At 40.0% G+C, this 16,869-nt stretch overlaps 1 non-coding gene and 2 pseudogenes across 1 annotated transcript; 1 reads left to right on the top strand and 2 right to left on the bottom strand.

Moving 5' to 3' along the window:
• Window positions 1-489: 489 nt before the first annotated feature.
• Window positions 490-13,837, bottom strand: LOC142870110 (uncharacterized; annotated as a pseudogene).
• On the bottom strand, window positions 615-751 carry LOC142874887 (U4 spliceosomal RNA). Its single transcript, XR_012922472.1, has one exon. It is a non-coding gene; the product is annotated as a U4 spliceosomal RNA (small nuclear RNA).
• On the top strand, window positions 9,239-9,339 carry LOC142875003 (uncharacterized; annotated as a pseudogene).
• Window positions 13,838-16,869: the final 3,032 nt, after the last annotated feature.

Raw genomic sequence — 16,869 nt, 5'->3', positions numbered from 1 at the left:
GGGTACAAATGTTAAGGTTACATACATTGTCCACGCCCCGCCCCCCCAGTCAGAGCTTCAAGCGTGTCCATCCCCTAGACATTGCACATCTCACTCGTGTTTGTATATGCTCCGCACTCACTAAACACAAACTTCCCGTTCCTGCCTCCCCTCCGTCCCTGGCAACCACCATTCTTTCTGTCTCTATGAACTAGACAACTCTCAGTACCTCATATACGTGAATCACACAATATTTACCTTTTTGTGACTAGCTTACTTTACTCAGCAAAATGCCTTCAAGGTTAATCCATTCTGTAGCCGATGTCAAAATTTCCTTCCTTGGCCGGGTGGCTCACGCCTGTAATCCTAGCACTCTGGGAGGCCGAGGCGGGCGGATAGTTTGAAGCCAGCCTCAGCAAGAGCGAGACCCCAACTCTGCTAAAAATAGAAGAAATTAATTGGGCAACTAAAAATATATAGAAAAAATTAGCCGGGCATGGTGGCGCATGCCTGTAGTCCCAGCTACTCGGGAGGCTGAGGCAGAAGGATTGCTTGAGCCCCGGAGTTTGAGGCTGCTGTGAGCTAGGCTGACGCCACGGCACTCACTCTAGCCCAGGCAACAGAGTGAGACTCTGTCTCAAAAAAAAAAAAAAAAGTCAATGTCATCTATATTTCAAGTCGTCATGGTGGGGTATTGGGAAAAGTTTTCAATTAGCAATAATCGCACCTCGGATAAACCTCATTGGCTACAGTACTGCCACTTCACAAAGCTCACAAAGCTAAGACACCTGCTTTAAATTCTTTTGAGTAGTTACCCAGAAATGGAACTGGCTGGGTCACGTGGTAATTCTGTTTTTAATTTTTTGAGGAACCATCATACTATTTTCCAGAGTGGCTATATCACTTTACATTCCACCAGCAGGGCACAGGTGTTCCAATTTCAACACATCCTTGCCAACACTTATTATTTTCTATGGTTTTGATAATAGCCATCCTAATGGGTGTAAGGTGGAATATCTCATCATGGTTTTAATTTGCATGTCCCTAATGATTAGTGATGATGAGCACCTTTTCATGTGCTTATTGGTCATTTGTTTATTTCCTTTGCAGAAATGTCTATGCAAAGTCATCAGATTGGTGATTTTTTATTGTTGAATTGTAGGCATTCTTTATATATTCTATGATATTAACCCTTTATTAAATATATGATTTGCAAATATTTTCTCACATTCTATAGGTTTTCCCTTTCACTGCTGATGATGTCCTTTAATGCGCAAATGTTTTTAAATAGTCCAATTTACCTATTTTTTTCTTTCATGCCCTCTTGTCGTATCTGAGAAATCACTGCCAAATCCAAAGTTGTGAAGGTTTTCCCTTATGTTTTCTTCTAAGAGTTTTATAGTTTTAGGTCTTACATTTAGGTCTTTGATTCATTTTGAGTTAATTTTTATATGTGGTATAAGGTAAAGGTCCAACCCTATATTTTTGCATATGGATATTCAGTTTTCCCAACACCATTTGTTGAAAACAACTGTCCTTTCCCCGTTTAACAGTTTTGGTACCTTTGTCAAAAATCATTTGCCATATATGTTTCTTTCTGTGCTCTCTATTCTATGTCTAGCTTTATGCCAGTACTACAGCATTTTCATTGCTGTAGCTTTGTAATAAGTTTAGGGGGTTGTTTTTTAGAGAAATGTTTCATATAAAGTATAGCATATTCTAGCATAAGGAATGGCATGGAGTCAAAGCAGCAGGGATGCATAGGTGACCCCCACAAGAGCCTCGCATGCATGGCACAGAGGATGAGAAAGGAAACCATGAAACAGAAGAGCCCATGGCCTCAGACAGGACAAAGCCCAGAATGGCACAGAAGAACTGCTGCTTGTGAGACAGGTTCCTGGCACAGCCTGTGATGGAGCAGCCAAACACTGTTCCAATGCCAGCTCCTGAACCAGCCACACCAACTGTGGCTGTCCCAGTACCAATAAATTTGTACGCTGCATCAATGTCCTGGGAGACAACACTGGTGTGGAACTCCCATCTGGCCACCTGGAGTGGGGAGCTGCCACAGGAAGGCTATTTAGAGTAATCCTCTGGCCTATTCAGGAAGGAGGCAGACACAGGCCTAGTTAGACCCCTGGCACAACAGCAGATCAGAGCCAGCAAAATGAACAGTGCCTGAGTGATCTACACTTTTTCAGTCTGCACTCCCACTGCCCTGAAGCCCCTGCCTGCCTACAACACTCAGCCTGTTCATGGTGACTATAATAAGTTTTGAAATTGGAAAGTGTGAGACCTCCAACTTTGTTCTTTTTCAAGATTGTTTTGGCTATTCAGGGTCCCTTGAGATCCTGTATGAATTTTAGAATGGGTTTTTCTATTTCTGCAAAAAAGTTACTGGGCTTTTGATAGGGGTGGAACTGAATCTGTACAGGGCTTTGGGTAATACTGATAGCTTAATAATATTATGTCTTCCAATCCATGAAGACAAGATGTATCCATTTATTGGTGTCTTCTTTAATTTCTTCCAGCAACATTTTGCAGTTTCAGTATACAAGCCTCTCGTATCCTTCATTAAGTTTATTCTTAAGTATTGTATCCTTTTCATTTTTTAAGACAGGTTCTTGCTCTGTTACTGGGCTAGAGTACAGTGGCATCATCATACACAGCTCACTGCAACCTCAAACTCCTGGGCTCAAGTGATCCTCCTGCCTCAGCCTCCCAAGTAACTAGGACTACATGCACACACTACCACAGCCCAGCTAATTTTTATATTTTCTGTAGAGACAGGGTCTTACTATTTTGCTCAGGCTGATCTCAAACTCCTGGCCTCAAGTGATCTTCCCACTCCAGCCTCCTAAAGTGCTAGGATTACAAGCATGCACCACCATGCCCAGGCTATTTATTCTTTTTAATGTTATTGTAAGTAGAAGTTTTTCTTAATTTCCTTGTCAGATTGTTCACTGTTAGTGTATAGAAGTGAAATTGATGTCTGTGTGTTAATTTTGTATTCTGCAACTTTGCCCAATTTGTTTATGAGATTCGGGGTTTTTAATGGAATCTTCAGGGTTTTCTCCATATAAGACCATGTCATCTATGAACAGAGATAATTTTACTTCTTCCTTTATAGTTTGGATGCCTTCTATTTCTTTTTCTTATCTAATTGCTCTTGTTAGGACTCCAGTACAATGTTAAACAAAAGTAGTGAAAGTGGACATCCTTGTCTTTTTCCTGATATTAGAGGAAAAACTTTCAGGCTTCCTCCATTGAGTATGAGGTTAGCTGTAGATTTTTCACATATGGCTTTTATTATGTTGTGGTAGAGCTTCCTTCTATTCCTAGTTTGTTGAGTGTTATTTATCATAAAAAGGTGTTGAATTTTGTTACATTTTTTTCTGTATCAACTGGAAAGATGAGCTTTCTAACAAATAAATGGTGCTGAGTAGTCATTTGAAAAATGACAAAATTAGATCCATATTTCATACTACGTACAAGAATAAATTCCAAAAGGATTAGGAATCTAAATGTAAAAACTGAAAGCAGACACCAACTTAGTCAAATGATCAAGGTAAACATTACGATAAAATACATCAACATGATGAACACTTTGATGTAATGCCCTGTGAAAGAAAGACACATATCACTTTTGTGGTATTTTTATTAAAAATGCAGGTATAACCTCACTCCAATCATGAGAAAACACTGGACAAACCTAAACAGAGGGACATTCTGGAAAACAACTGATCAGTACTCTTCAAAAATGTCAAGGTCATGAAAGACAAAGGAAAACTGAAGACTGTTAAAAAAAAAAAAAAAAAAGAGAGAGAAGACTAAGGAGAAATAACAACTGAATGTGGTGCAGTTCCTGGATAGGATCCTGGAACAGAAAAATGTCATCAGTGGAAAAAATGGTGAAATTCAAACAAAGTCTATAGTTTGGTGAATCATATTATACTGATATTAATATTATATTACTCTTGATAATTATACTATGATTATGTAATATGTTAGGGGAAATGGAATGAAGGATACAAGTGAACTCTAGGTACTTCTTTTGCAACTTTCCTGTCAAGTCTAAAGTTAGTTCAAAATAAAATGTTGTTTTAAAAAGAAATTTAGCAATAAATGGACAATTTAGAGTTGTAACTAGAACTAAACTAGATATGGTTAAAGGTGATTTTACCAATTTATGCTGTTAGAAGTCAGTATAGTTCCTTGAGGAAGAAGGGGTTCATGACTGGAAAGGGGTACTAGGGTGCTTATAATGGTCTGTTTCTAGATCTAGGATGCTGGTTATGCAGATATATTTACTGAAAATTCATCAAGCTATGTAATTATTATATATACAATTTTTGATCTATCATATTTCAAATAAAAGTATTTTTCTTAACATGATTTTACCTCTAGGGAGTGAAACTAAAAATATAAGAAGACTTCTAAATTTTAAAAATTGAAGGCAACCAAAAATTCTTGGCTTTTTCTTTTTTCTTCGAGACAGGGTCTTGCTTTGTTACCCTGGCTCGAGTGGCAGTGGGATCATCATAACTCACTGCAACCTCAAACTCCTGGGCTCAGGCAATCCTCCTGACTCAGCCTCCTAAGTAGCTGGGACTATATGTGGATGCCACGGTGCCTGGCTATTTTTTTTCTATTTTTCTGTAGACACAAGGTCTTGTTGTTGCTCAGGCTGATCCCCAACTCCTGAGCTCAAGCAATCCTCCTGCCTCGGCCTCCCAGAGTAGTAGAATTACAGGTGTGAGCCACTATGCCCAGCCATGAAGGCAGCCAAATATTAAAGAAAGAAGCCAGAAAGGCAAACCGGAGACCCTAAGCCCAGAAGAGTCTAGAAAGCACAACATCTTTTCTCATCCTTAGCACCTGATTTCCTATATTCTCCTTGAGGCAACATGGGATTTTGTGCAAGATAAACAACCCATAAGAATAAGGTTAGGCTGGGCATGGTGGCTCACTCTGCAATACTAGCACTCTTGGAAGCCAAGGTGAGAGGATTGCTTGAGGTCAGGAGTTCGAGACCAAGCCTGAGCAAAAGTGAGGCCCTGTCTCTACCAAAAATAGAAAAAATTAGGGAAGTGTGGTGGTTCACACCTATAGTCCCAGCTACTCCAAAGGCTGGAGCAGGAGAGTCACTTAAACCCAGGAGTTTGAGGTTGCAGTGAGCTATAATGATGTCACTGCACTCTACTCTGATGGTGACACATCAGGGCAAGACAATGAGACTCTGTCCCCAAACAAAAAAAAAAAAAGAATAACAGTAGATAAAATAGTGAGTGCTTTAATGGACAGCTATCAGACAAAAAAATTTATACACAGTGAGTACTAGAAAATATAACTTTGAGTTTCCTATTTTGGACATACAAATTTTACCAAAAGCAGACTGGTTACTTAAGACATTTAGGCCGGGCGTGGTGGCTCACGCCTGTAATCCTAGCACTCTGGGAGGCCGAGGGGGGCGGATTGCTCCAGGTCAGGAGTTCAAAACCAACCTGAGTAAGAGCGAGACCCCGTCTCTACTAAAAATAGAAAGAAATTAATTTACCAACTAAAAAATATATATACAAAAAATTAGCCAGGCATGGTGGCGCATGCCTGTAGTCCCAGCTACTTGGGAGGCTGAGGCAGGAGGATCACTTGAGCCAGGAGATTGAGGTTGCTGTGAGCTAGGCTGACGCCACGGCACTCACTCTAGCCTGGGCAACAAAGTGAGACTCTGTCTCAAAAAAAAAAAAAAGACATTTAGATTAATTAATTGTGCAAAATTCATCAAAGTTGCCATTAATCACAACATAAAAATTTTCTTTACATACTGCTGTAGGAATCCTAATAAATAATTAGATGGTGGGCTGAGGATTACTCAACTCTTGAAGTAGTTAAGATGATTTTAAAAATAAAAATCAGAAAATGTTTTACATAAATTAGTAAGTCAAATTAATATAATAGTTCCATGTTTTTCACTCAAGGCCAATCTGAGTCTAACTGTTTCTTTACAGGGTGAATTACTAGAGTGAATTTTACATAAATAGGAAGAGACATCAAATAAGTAAAAGGCTTCTAATACTAACAGATCAATAGATTAGAGAGACAGACAGGCATACCTAGATAATACAGATATAGCCTATGAAGGCTTTGGTTAGCAGTTTATCAATCTATACCTACAGTTAAAAGTGAAAAGAAAATAATCCTTTGGTGCTATATTTTCTACTTTGATGACAGAGACAGGCACTAATACTCTTATTTTCAAACACACTAATTTTCTGGTTGCATATTCAATTCAAATTACTAGACATATCCATACCCCTGTTCATAGCAACATCATGAGCTACATCTTTGATTATGAAGTACAATGGTTTTTCTAGACATGGTACTCTTGCTCTGTGAATAACAACAGACTCTCCCACTATTTATTGCTATTATTTTTTTTTGGTGGTGGTGGTTGTTTTGTTTTGTTTTGTTTTGTTTTAGAGATGGGGTCTCACTATGTTGCTCAGGCTAGCGTACAGGGGCTATTCGCAGGTGTGATCACAGTACACTACAGCCTCGAACTCCTGGCCTCAAGCAATTGTCCCACCTCAGCCTCTGCGTAGCTGGGACTAGACGTATGCATGCCCAACACTATTATATTTTTATTCTTCCCACTTCTGGGGACCCTCTTAACTTTTTTTCTCTTCTTTCATCACAACTTTAAGATTTTATGTCACTTTATAATATCTGTATTTCCTTTAGCCTACATATATTTAATTTTAAGTCAAAAGGACATACATACAATATGTACCAAAGGACATATAGGTCTTACAATAAAATATGTTACAAATAAGTTCGTTTAACAGTATAATCTTATCTAAGTATATACTTGTTTCTACTCATAATAAACCAGTCAGTATAATAGAGTCACACATCCTGATTTAACCAATTAACTGAAATACAGCTGAACTTAAGATAGAACATAAAACATTACAAATAAATGCTCTGTTTTTTAAATTACAGTAAACAGTGACAGGATAATCAATGAAAGGATAGTGAAAGGATAATCAATCAAAAACAATGGCTATGGCCGGGCGCTGTGGCTCACGCCTGTAATCCTAGCTCTTGGGAGGCCGAGGCGGGCGGATTGCTCAAGGTCAGGAGTTCAAAACCAGCCTGAGCAAGAGCGAGACCCCGTCTCTACTATAAAATAGAAAGAAATTAATTGGCCAACTGATATATATATAAAAAAAAAAAAAAAAAAAAAAAAAAAACAATGGCTAATTTTCTCAAATATCTACAAATAGAATTAACATATGATCCAGCAATCCCACTACTGGGAATTTATCCAAAGGAAAGGAAATCACTTTATCGAAGAGATATCTGCACCCCCATATTTACTGTAGCACTATTCACAATGGCCAAGATATGGAATCACCCTTGGTATCCAACAAATTAACGGATAAAGAAAATGTATACACACACACAAACACACACACAACAGAATACTATTCAGCCACAAAAAAATGAAACCCTGTCATTCCCAGTAACATGGATGGAACTAGAGGACGTTAAGTGCAATAAGTCAAGAACAGAAAGTTACAACACTGCATGTTCTCACTCTTACGTGGAAGCTAAGAAAAACTGATCTCATACAAGTTAAAAGTAGAACAGAGGATACTAGAGACAGGCAAGAGTAAGAGCAAGGAAGAGACAGGGAGAGACTGCAGGGGTCCCGAACCTTTTTGGCCCCAGGAACCAGTTTCATGGAAGACAATTTTCCCATGGAGGTTGGGTGGGGTAGGGCGGGGAGGCAGAGTTCAGGTGGTGATTTGAGTGATGGGGAGCAGCTATAAGTGCAGATCCTTCACCCACGGCTCACCTCCTGCTGTGCACCCCCCTCTTTCCTAAGTAGTTTCATGGAAAACAATTTTTCCACAGATGGTGGGGGAGGGCACGGACCAGGGGTTGGGGATGGCAGTGTTAAAGGGTTCTATACCACTGTAGGATGACTGTAGTTAAAAATAATATACAGTTTCAAATAGCTAGAAGGAGGACACTGAACATTCCCAACACAAAGAAATGATAAATCTTTGAGATGATGCATATCCTACTAATCTGATCACTATATATTATATATGTGGAAATATACTATGTATCCCATGAATATGTATAATTATTTGTCAATTTAAAAAATTAAATTAAAAATGGCTAATTTTCAAATTTCTTACTTATATTTGAATGAACTCACAATATACTAGAAAAAACAGAAGGGATACTGGAAAGTCCCAACCAAAAAGAAGCTACAAAGATTTTTGGCTTCTCCAAACTACTTTCCCATATTCCATCTTCTCATACAATTAGAATTCTTTAAGGGCTGAGACAACGTCATGTCCCTTTGTCAACTCAGTGCCTCACAGCACCTATAACACAGTAAGCACTCCATATGTGTCTGCTGAGTGACTCACACAAAGACCAGCTGGTGGGGAGTTACCATCTCCCTATGCCGACTAGCTGGCTGCTGTGCTGGTTCACACCATCCCTAAGAATAAGGAAGGTTAAAAAAAAAAAAAAAAGGCTTCAATTTAAAAGGGCAATAAACAGAAAACAGAAGAAGGGAGTTGGAAAGTACTAATCTCAGAATAAAATTCTAATTAGATCACCACATACTATTCCAATAGGGGGGAAAAAAAGACTTTAAAAAGATATATGTATTTTTAAAACAAAGATGACTCTGGCTGCCATGTGTAAGGATCAGAGACAAAAAAAGACTAGAGGAAGAAAGGTCAATTACAGTCCAGAGAGAAGGCAGTGGCTCATACTGTGGTAACAGTAGGAATGGAGAGAAATGGACATGGATAAACTTTTGATTCAGGCATTTCTATCAACAACAATTATCTTCGGACTGGATAGGGTAAAACAAGTATTGGTATCTTGCGCAAAATGGGCATTTAATAAATTTAATCAATGAACTGATGGAAACCAAAGCTCAATATGAATAGGAAGATTAGAGAAAGTTCCTAACTGCTCTAACCAAACCTTCAACAAGTTATATTGCTCCAAATAAAATTCCACATAGCTGTTGGCAATCGTTCAGAAACAACGGCAAGCAAGAGAGGTTGCCAGAACACCGAAGACAGGAAAGTATAGTGCTAGTATTCAAAAAAAGAGAAATAGGATCCTGCCAACTATTGATCATTGAAGTTAAAAGTAATTCTAGACCTGATTCTAGAATCATTACTAAGATAAGTTTGTGAACACTTAGAAAAAGCAGTAATCAGTTCTGGCTTCAGCAGCATATATATTAAAATTGAAACAAAACAGATTAGCATAGCCCTGCATAAGGATGACATGTAAATTCATGAAGCGTTCCATATTTTTACTTGAATTTTTAAAAAATCTTTTCCTGAAAAAAAGAAAATAAAAAGTAGTAATCAACATATGCTACTGGAAAGTAGTAAAGTTTCATTAGAACAAGTAATGACAGATTAAAGCTCTTTTCCTGACAGTCATTAAGGGTAAAAAAAAATGAGGCATATAAAAATCTGAGTTTTAGTAAGGCAATTAACTGTCCAAGTTCCTCATATAGTCCTGTGTGAACCTGGAAATATTTCAGGCAGATAATGATAAATTAGCTGAATTTCTAACTGGCTGACCAACTTGAACCAACGAATTAACACATTTTTTATCACTCTTAAGAGAGGTCTTTAGCAGGGCAAGAGGTCTGCTCTTAGCCCTGCCTAGTCAGCATTTTATTTATTTACTTACTTATCATTATTTTTTAGAGATAGGTCTCACTCTGTCATCCAGGCTGGAGTACAGTTGGGCAGTCATAACACACTGCAGCCCAGAACTCCCAAGCTCAAGCAATAACCTGCATCAGCCTCCTGGGTAGCTGGGACTACATGTGCATGCCACTATGCCTGGCTAATTTTTTAAATTTTTTGTAGAGATGGGGTCTCACTATATTGCCCAGGCTGGTCTCGAACTTCAGGGCTCAAGCAATCCTCCCACAGCACTGGGATTACAGACGTGAGCCACAGTGCCCACCCTAGTCAACATTTTAATAAAAAGATTTGCATGAAGGCAATGACAACATTATCAAACTTATAGTTTATCAAATGCACAAATTTGACATGTATTAGATGACCAAATTAGGATTTTAAAAAATATCAACAGCCTAGAAGCAAACTGACAAAATAAAATTTAATACAGATAAATGTAAAGTCCACCAAAAAATATTCTATTAAAGAATTGGGAAACCATGTCTTTAAGAATTGGGAGAACGTAAACAAAACAATTCAAAAATTAAAACTCCAACGCCAATAATAACTGGTAACATATTTATCGTACTTCGATGCTAGAAACCATTCTAAATGCTTTACATATATACATTAATTTAATTCTTTCAACAACCATGTAAGGTAGGGGCTATTATTAACCCCATTTTACAGATCAGGAAACTCAAGCCCAGAGTATTTACATAATTCACTCGAGATTTCTCAGCTAATAAACTGCAGAGCTCAGACTAAGATTTAAGGCCAGGAAGACTAGCCCCAAAGTTAATCTCAACCAGTACATGAATGAATCAACAGTGTGATGTGGTTGCAAAGAAATGAATCTCCTGGTATAGCACATGTTTTAAAGCCAGAGAGATTAACTTATGATATTTTATACTAGTTAATACCTAATTTGGGGTTCCATGTTTTTAAAAAGAACATGGAGGAACTAAAACAAATCCGTAAGGAAGCCATCATTACTGTGAGGCAGTTCAAATGAAAATGATAGAAAAGTCACTATAAGAGGTTAAAGAATGAGAATATTTTGTCTACAGAAGAAAAGAATCAGTGGAATACAGTATCTTCAAATACCCGAAAATCCATAATACAGAAGAGATAGAACATATACAGTGCATATACAACTTCCAGTTCAGCAAAAGAAAGAGTCTCATAAAAATAAGAGGTGTCCAAGCTAGATGTGGCATGTGCCTATAATCCCAACTACTCAGAAAGTTGAGGCAGGAATACTGTCTGAGCCCAGGAGTTCAAGACCAGCCTGGACAACACAGCAAGACACCATCTCAAAAAAAATTAGAATTGTCTAAATATCTTTGCCACAGAGAAGATATACAAATCCAGAAAAACATACAAATGCACATAATTTTGCATAAAATTTCCAAGAGTTCACAAACCTACTTTTAAATCTATTCATGCCCCATCCCTAAAGAGTCATGTATCCCAGATTAAAATGTAAAGGATTCAACTTGAAGAGTATATTTATTAATCTTCAAAATCCATTACAACTTAAAATTCTATGATCTACAAGAACTCAACATATGCTTTTTAGTTTCTTCTGAGATCCATTATGATACATATTGCAATTAGACTTTAAAAGATGATGACCAGGATGTACAGCCCATTTCAAGTTGTTTGAGAGCACACAGGTCAGACAGTTAAGAAATCTGGCTGCCAGGGAAAAACCTGAATGTGCCACTTATACTACACATTCACAAGAACAGGGGTGGGGGAATTACATGATCACAAAATGTGAATATGAAGTAATAACACACACTAGAAAAATTTAGTTTTCTTTCTTTCTTTTCTTTCTTCTTTCTTTCTCTTTCTTTCTCTTTTTTCTTTCTCTTTCTCTCTTTCTCTTTCTTTTCTCTCTCTCTCTCTCTCACTCTCTCTCTCTCTTTCCTTCTTTCGAGACAGGTTCTCCCTCTGTTGCTTGGGCTAGAGTGCAGTGGCAACATCATAGCTCACTGCAACCTCAAACTCCTGGTCTTGGACTCCTAGGCCTCAAGCGATCCTTCTGCCTTGGCTCCCAAAGTGTTAGGATTACAGGCACGAGTCACCAGGCCCAACCAGTATTCCTTCTTAACTAAACATCTAGAAATGAAGATAACTAGGAAGTAAAGGTTTAATTAAGTCTTGGGCCTTTATTAACAAATATAAGTGTCACACTGCTGAAACTGCAATTGCACTGCCAGAACAACACTACAGACACCACATTTGCCTTTAGACTAGACTAGTTTTAGGGACAATATGTTGTAATAAATAACAAACACACCAAAGCCAGTAAACAAGTGTGATACAATCTGGGGTCCAGGCATTTGTTTTTTCTCCTAGTGTTATTTGAGAATGGACACTGCCATTAAAGATTAATTATAGTTATATGATAGTGATAAAGCTTTAGCTAAATTACAAGCTAACCAACAAAATGGAAAAGCAAGATGCAATTAAAGATCAATTAAACTATTTTACATTTAATTTTGAACAGAGGCAGGATCATTTTGCCATATTGAGAACAGATTAATAACTTCAACTATATTTATTAGGTGAAGATTATTCCAATCCATTAAGAGAAAAGAAAACAAGTGGCCCAGAAAACATTAGGCTGTGGAAATCAAGTGAAAAGACACAAAACTAAGATTTGGGGGAGAGAGGGGAAGGGGGAGACTGAAGTACTGACTTACTAAAAGACAGCATATAAGTGGGACAGGGAATCTGTGCCCTCTGAGATAGAAGGAAGAAAAGAGAAAAGAATGCAAGGGGTAAAGAGAGCTTCAGCAGTGACTATGGAAAAAGAATAAGCGTGATAACTGCTTCAACAAAAAAAAGAAACAATACTAGGGTACTCTTCTAAACCAGCATCCATGGTAGTCAATAACAAAAAATGCCTAACTCATGCAGGGCACTTAATACCTAGAGAGTTTTGTTACAAGTGCATTCCCTTAAATTAGTCCAAGTACTCCCCACAATACACCAAACACATAGGTACTGCTATTTTACAGATGGAGAAACTGAGATCACACAACGTAAGCTAGCACAGGCTGGTACCAGAGGCCGGACGCTCTTCCATTTCGTCCTGCTGTCTCTCAGCGAGATCCTACAAAAACCTTTATATTTCTCTGTGGAGAACCATGGCTTTCCAGAATTTCTCAAAGGTGTCTGGGCCCAAGAGTGACTCTCTACTTTAAAGAAAAGTTCCCTTATGGGGAGGTTCTTCCAAGCAAAGAAGCCTTGAGACTAAAAAAAAAAAAAAACCAAAAACACACCTGGTAGAGACAGATGGAGGCAGGTGGTTCATGAATGGATGGGGAAAAGTCAGAAAATCAGATGTAGAAGCCATCCTTCTCTGAAGAGAACCACAAAGTAGAAAGCAGCCCCCCTCTCTCCCACGAGGCGTGACTCAGGGACGTTACCTCCCCCAATTTGCTGTGTGTGTGTGTAGGGGCTGGCTCGCTCCAACTTCCGACTCTCGCCCAGACACTCAAGGGTTACTCTGCCAGGCCTGGGAAGCCGTGGGACTAAACAGATGGGACTCGGGGTGACAAGGGGGCACCTATGCGCAGGGAGGGAAACCTGCCCAGGAACGCGCCAAAGGCCCTCGGCACGCGGGCCCGCGCCCTCGCCCCGGACCTTACCGCGGTTCGGCTGCAGAGGACCAGGCGGCCACGCAAGGCTTTCGGGCCGAGCCTGGAGCACGTCTTCTGGCGCCGCCGCTTCTGTGGCGCCCGCACTCGGCGGAGGCCCGGTCCTGGCGGACTCACAGCCAGGGAGCCGCGGCCTGCCCGGTAGAGGCCCGGGAGTTCGAAGCCCAGGGACGCCGACCGTGCGCGCGCCCTCGAGCCTGCCCAAAGAGGAAGGGTCAGGGCGCGCCCAGCGTGCCGGGCGCCGGCGCAGCCGAGATAGCTGCAGACTTCGTCCGCCCTCACCGGGCCCAGATACAGCCCCGCTTCCCCCGCGCTCGCTTTGGCGGCGGAGCAGCACAGTGCTCGCCGATTGGCTCTACGGTAGTGTGACGTAAGGCGTAGCTCTCCATAGATTGGCCGGCCCGGCGGTGCGTGCAAGGAGTAAACAAACCCCGCCCCCATACTTCCCAATGAGGGAAAGGGGCCCGCGAGAAGAAGGGGCGGGGCCTCACGCACTCGGTCCCGCCCCTTGTGCCCCCCTCCCCCCCAGGGCTTGCCAATGAGTCCCCCGCAGTTACTGGACCACCCTGCTCCCCGTCCGCCTCTGGGTGGGCTGCAGGACTGAGGCCTAAAATTTTAGAAATACTTCCCTCCCCCCCCACATTCCCACCGCCCCACCTGATAAGTGTGGGAATCTCTTTTCCATCTGCCCTCGAAGGAGGAAAACTCCATCTGTCTTGGAAAGAGGGGAACTGGGGCGGTTACATCTCGGTCCCTGGGCTTTTGATGGGTCGCCCAGAGGAAGGAGCAGAAAGGGGGAATGGGGACAAGTGACAGTGAGTGAGGCCATGCGTGGGGCCAAGTGTGGGACACCTTGAAATTATTCAGAAAAAATGGGTTAGAGACCACAGGGGATGTGTAGGTTCTTCAATGCTCAAGCAAGCTTAAGATCCGAACCAGGCGAGGTCATCATGTCACGTGGAAACCGAAGAGAAAATCGCTGCACACACCCCCAAATACCATCCACTTAGTTCAATATTAAGAGATTTTGTCCATTCATTCCTGCCAATGTGAAAAATCCTGTGTGAGCAGCGTCGTGGCGTTCCAGAGATAAGTGAGACGGAGCTTTAATGGAGACAGGCAGGAAAGCACAAGCCTAAAACGATTAGATCTGTCTCATTTCACTTAATTCAATCAAATGTTACAGATTTCCTGTATGCCAAACACTATTCTTGACGCTGGGGATACACCAGTGGACAAAAAAAGAGAAACGCCTGCTTTCGTGGAGCTTACATTCTAGTGGGGTGAGAAAGACAATATGCAAAAGAAATAATCAAAATAAAAACCATGTTACGTGCTATGGAGGAAAAAAATCAAACAGAGGTGTTGGAGGGATGCCTTCAGTCTTAAATAAGGTGATTAGGGAAGGTGACACTGGGAAGGTGATATTTAAGTAAATACCTAAAGGAGGTGAAGGAGGTAAGGGAGCACCTTTGGATCTTTATCTGGGGAGGGGTGGAGAGACAATTTCTGTATAATCATACATAGCTAGTCCACAGAATCCAAGAATGCCAAATGCAGTACTCCACTGTCTGACTCTAAAATGCAATAAAACCCAATGGTGTCATTACTTTATATTTTTCAGTAATGAATCAATAAAAATTTATTGCGTTTCCACAAGAAATTTCCTTAAGGCTATATTCAATTTAGGAAATACCATTCCAGGCACTACAAATACAAAAATGAGCAAGAAAGAAAAAACTTCCACCTTCAAGGAATTCAGTGTAGCAAAGGAGATGGATTGTACATAAACCACATCAATGCAATGTGAATAACCACAATAGAAGCACAAACACAACGTGCTTGGGCTAGTGGGGAGAAAAAAGGTGGGTGTTACTGAGGAGCTATAAGTTACTCAGGATCTCTTTATAAAGAAAACTCAGTACCAAATTTTGGAGTAAACCTATGGCCATCAGGGATTCCCTACCATCTTTATAAGTTTCTAAGGTAAGAGTTTGAAGGTAATATTAGGTTAAACCATATGAAAATGCTGATATTTGGCAATTTTCATAAGGCTCAATTTACTCTCTTGCAGAGTTAATATGAGGATTTTGCTACCTAATTCATGTAGTAAGTGTTCAATAAATGATGGCAATTATTATTCTGTAATATTACTTTTGAAAAAATGACTTAAAAGTCAATGATTCATAACACTCTCCAATACCACAAGGTAAAATGGGCATTGAAAGTTTCAAATTTTCCATAAACTAGTTTGATCTAGCTGTGAATTTCCATGACCTAATAAGGGTATGTTGTAAAAGACAGTAAATGTTAGCTTCACAGCAGGCCAAGAAATTCAGAATAAGGAGGAACAGCTTGGTTTTGAAGCCAAAAAACTGAAAATTCTCCAGAACAGAATAAATTGTGGAATTGCTACAGGGAAAAAAATTCATGCAAATCAGTTTTTCATTCCCACTCATAGTTTCAATTTAGCAATTTGCAGAACAGTAAGCTTTCCTTCTCATTTCCCCATTAAGGGATCTTATTTCCCTGAAAAGTAAAATAAAGTTTCCACTATCTCCAGTGCCAGATAGTAGACGTCTGAAATGCAACAGAATACTGATTCTGCAAACACTTATTAAGCACTTACTGCATGCCAAGAACTGTGCATTGGAAATACAAACATAAATGTTCAAAGAGCTCCATTAATTGATATTCTGTAAGCTTGTAACAATCTCCCAGTTCAGCCACAACTCAACTGCGCATGCCTTCTCATCTAAGCTTAAACACCCCTTCTCCAGAAAAGCTTCACGTGACTCCCCATCTCCAGCTCTTTTCCCATAAAATTCTATATGTCTTTCTAACATTCATTAAACTTGTAATTACTCATTTGGTACCTGTATCCCATTAGACTGTAAACTCCTCAAGAATCAGAGCCATGTATTACATTCACTAAGGCATCCTCAATGCTTATGAGAGGCTCAATATGTTTGTTCGTTTGTTTATTAGTGTGTTTGGTCTTGGACTCCTGGGCTCAAACGATCCTCCCGCCTCCACCTCCCAAAGTGCTGGGATCACAGGTGTGAGCCACTGTGCCCAGCAATCAATACATTTTTTTGACTGAATGAGAGAAGAGGGGTATAAATAAAGTCTTCCCTACTTGTAAATATGCAGGCCAAACCATAGCCAAAAAAGAGAGGGCTGTGAAAAAGACAGGTAAATCTGAGGAATTCCCATGTGCTGCCTTTTCCAAGCGCTGGGTATTGCTTTCTGCAGGTGGAAGTGTAGGACTCCTGGATCACTGCCTCTCAGACTGTAATGTGCACAGTAACCACCTAGGGAATCTTAAAATTAAGACTCTTAAGGTGGGGCCTAGATTCTGCATTTCCAACAAGCTTTCAAGAGATGCTGGTTGTTCCTCACCAGCCAAAGATTACACTTTGAGTAACAAGGTCCTTAGTGATACCTTTTAGCGCACAAAAAATATGTAGTTA

The sequence above is a fragment of the Microcebus murinus genome, chromosome 1 (assembly GCF_040939455.1).
Source record: "Microcebus murinus isolate Inina chromosome 1, M.murinus_Inina_mat1.0, whole genome shotgun sequence".
Taxonomy (NCBI): Eukaryota; Metazoa; Chordata; class Mammalia; order Primates; family Cheirogaleidae; genus Microcebus; species Microcebus murinus.
Note: the sequence above shows the minus strand (reverse complement) of the source record. Positions and strands in the feature narration are given on the sequence as shown.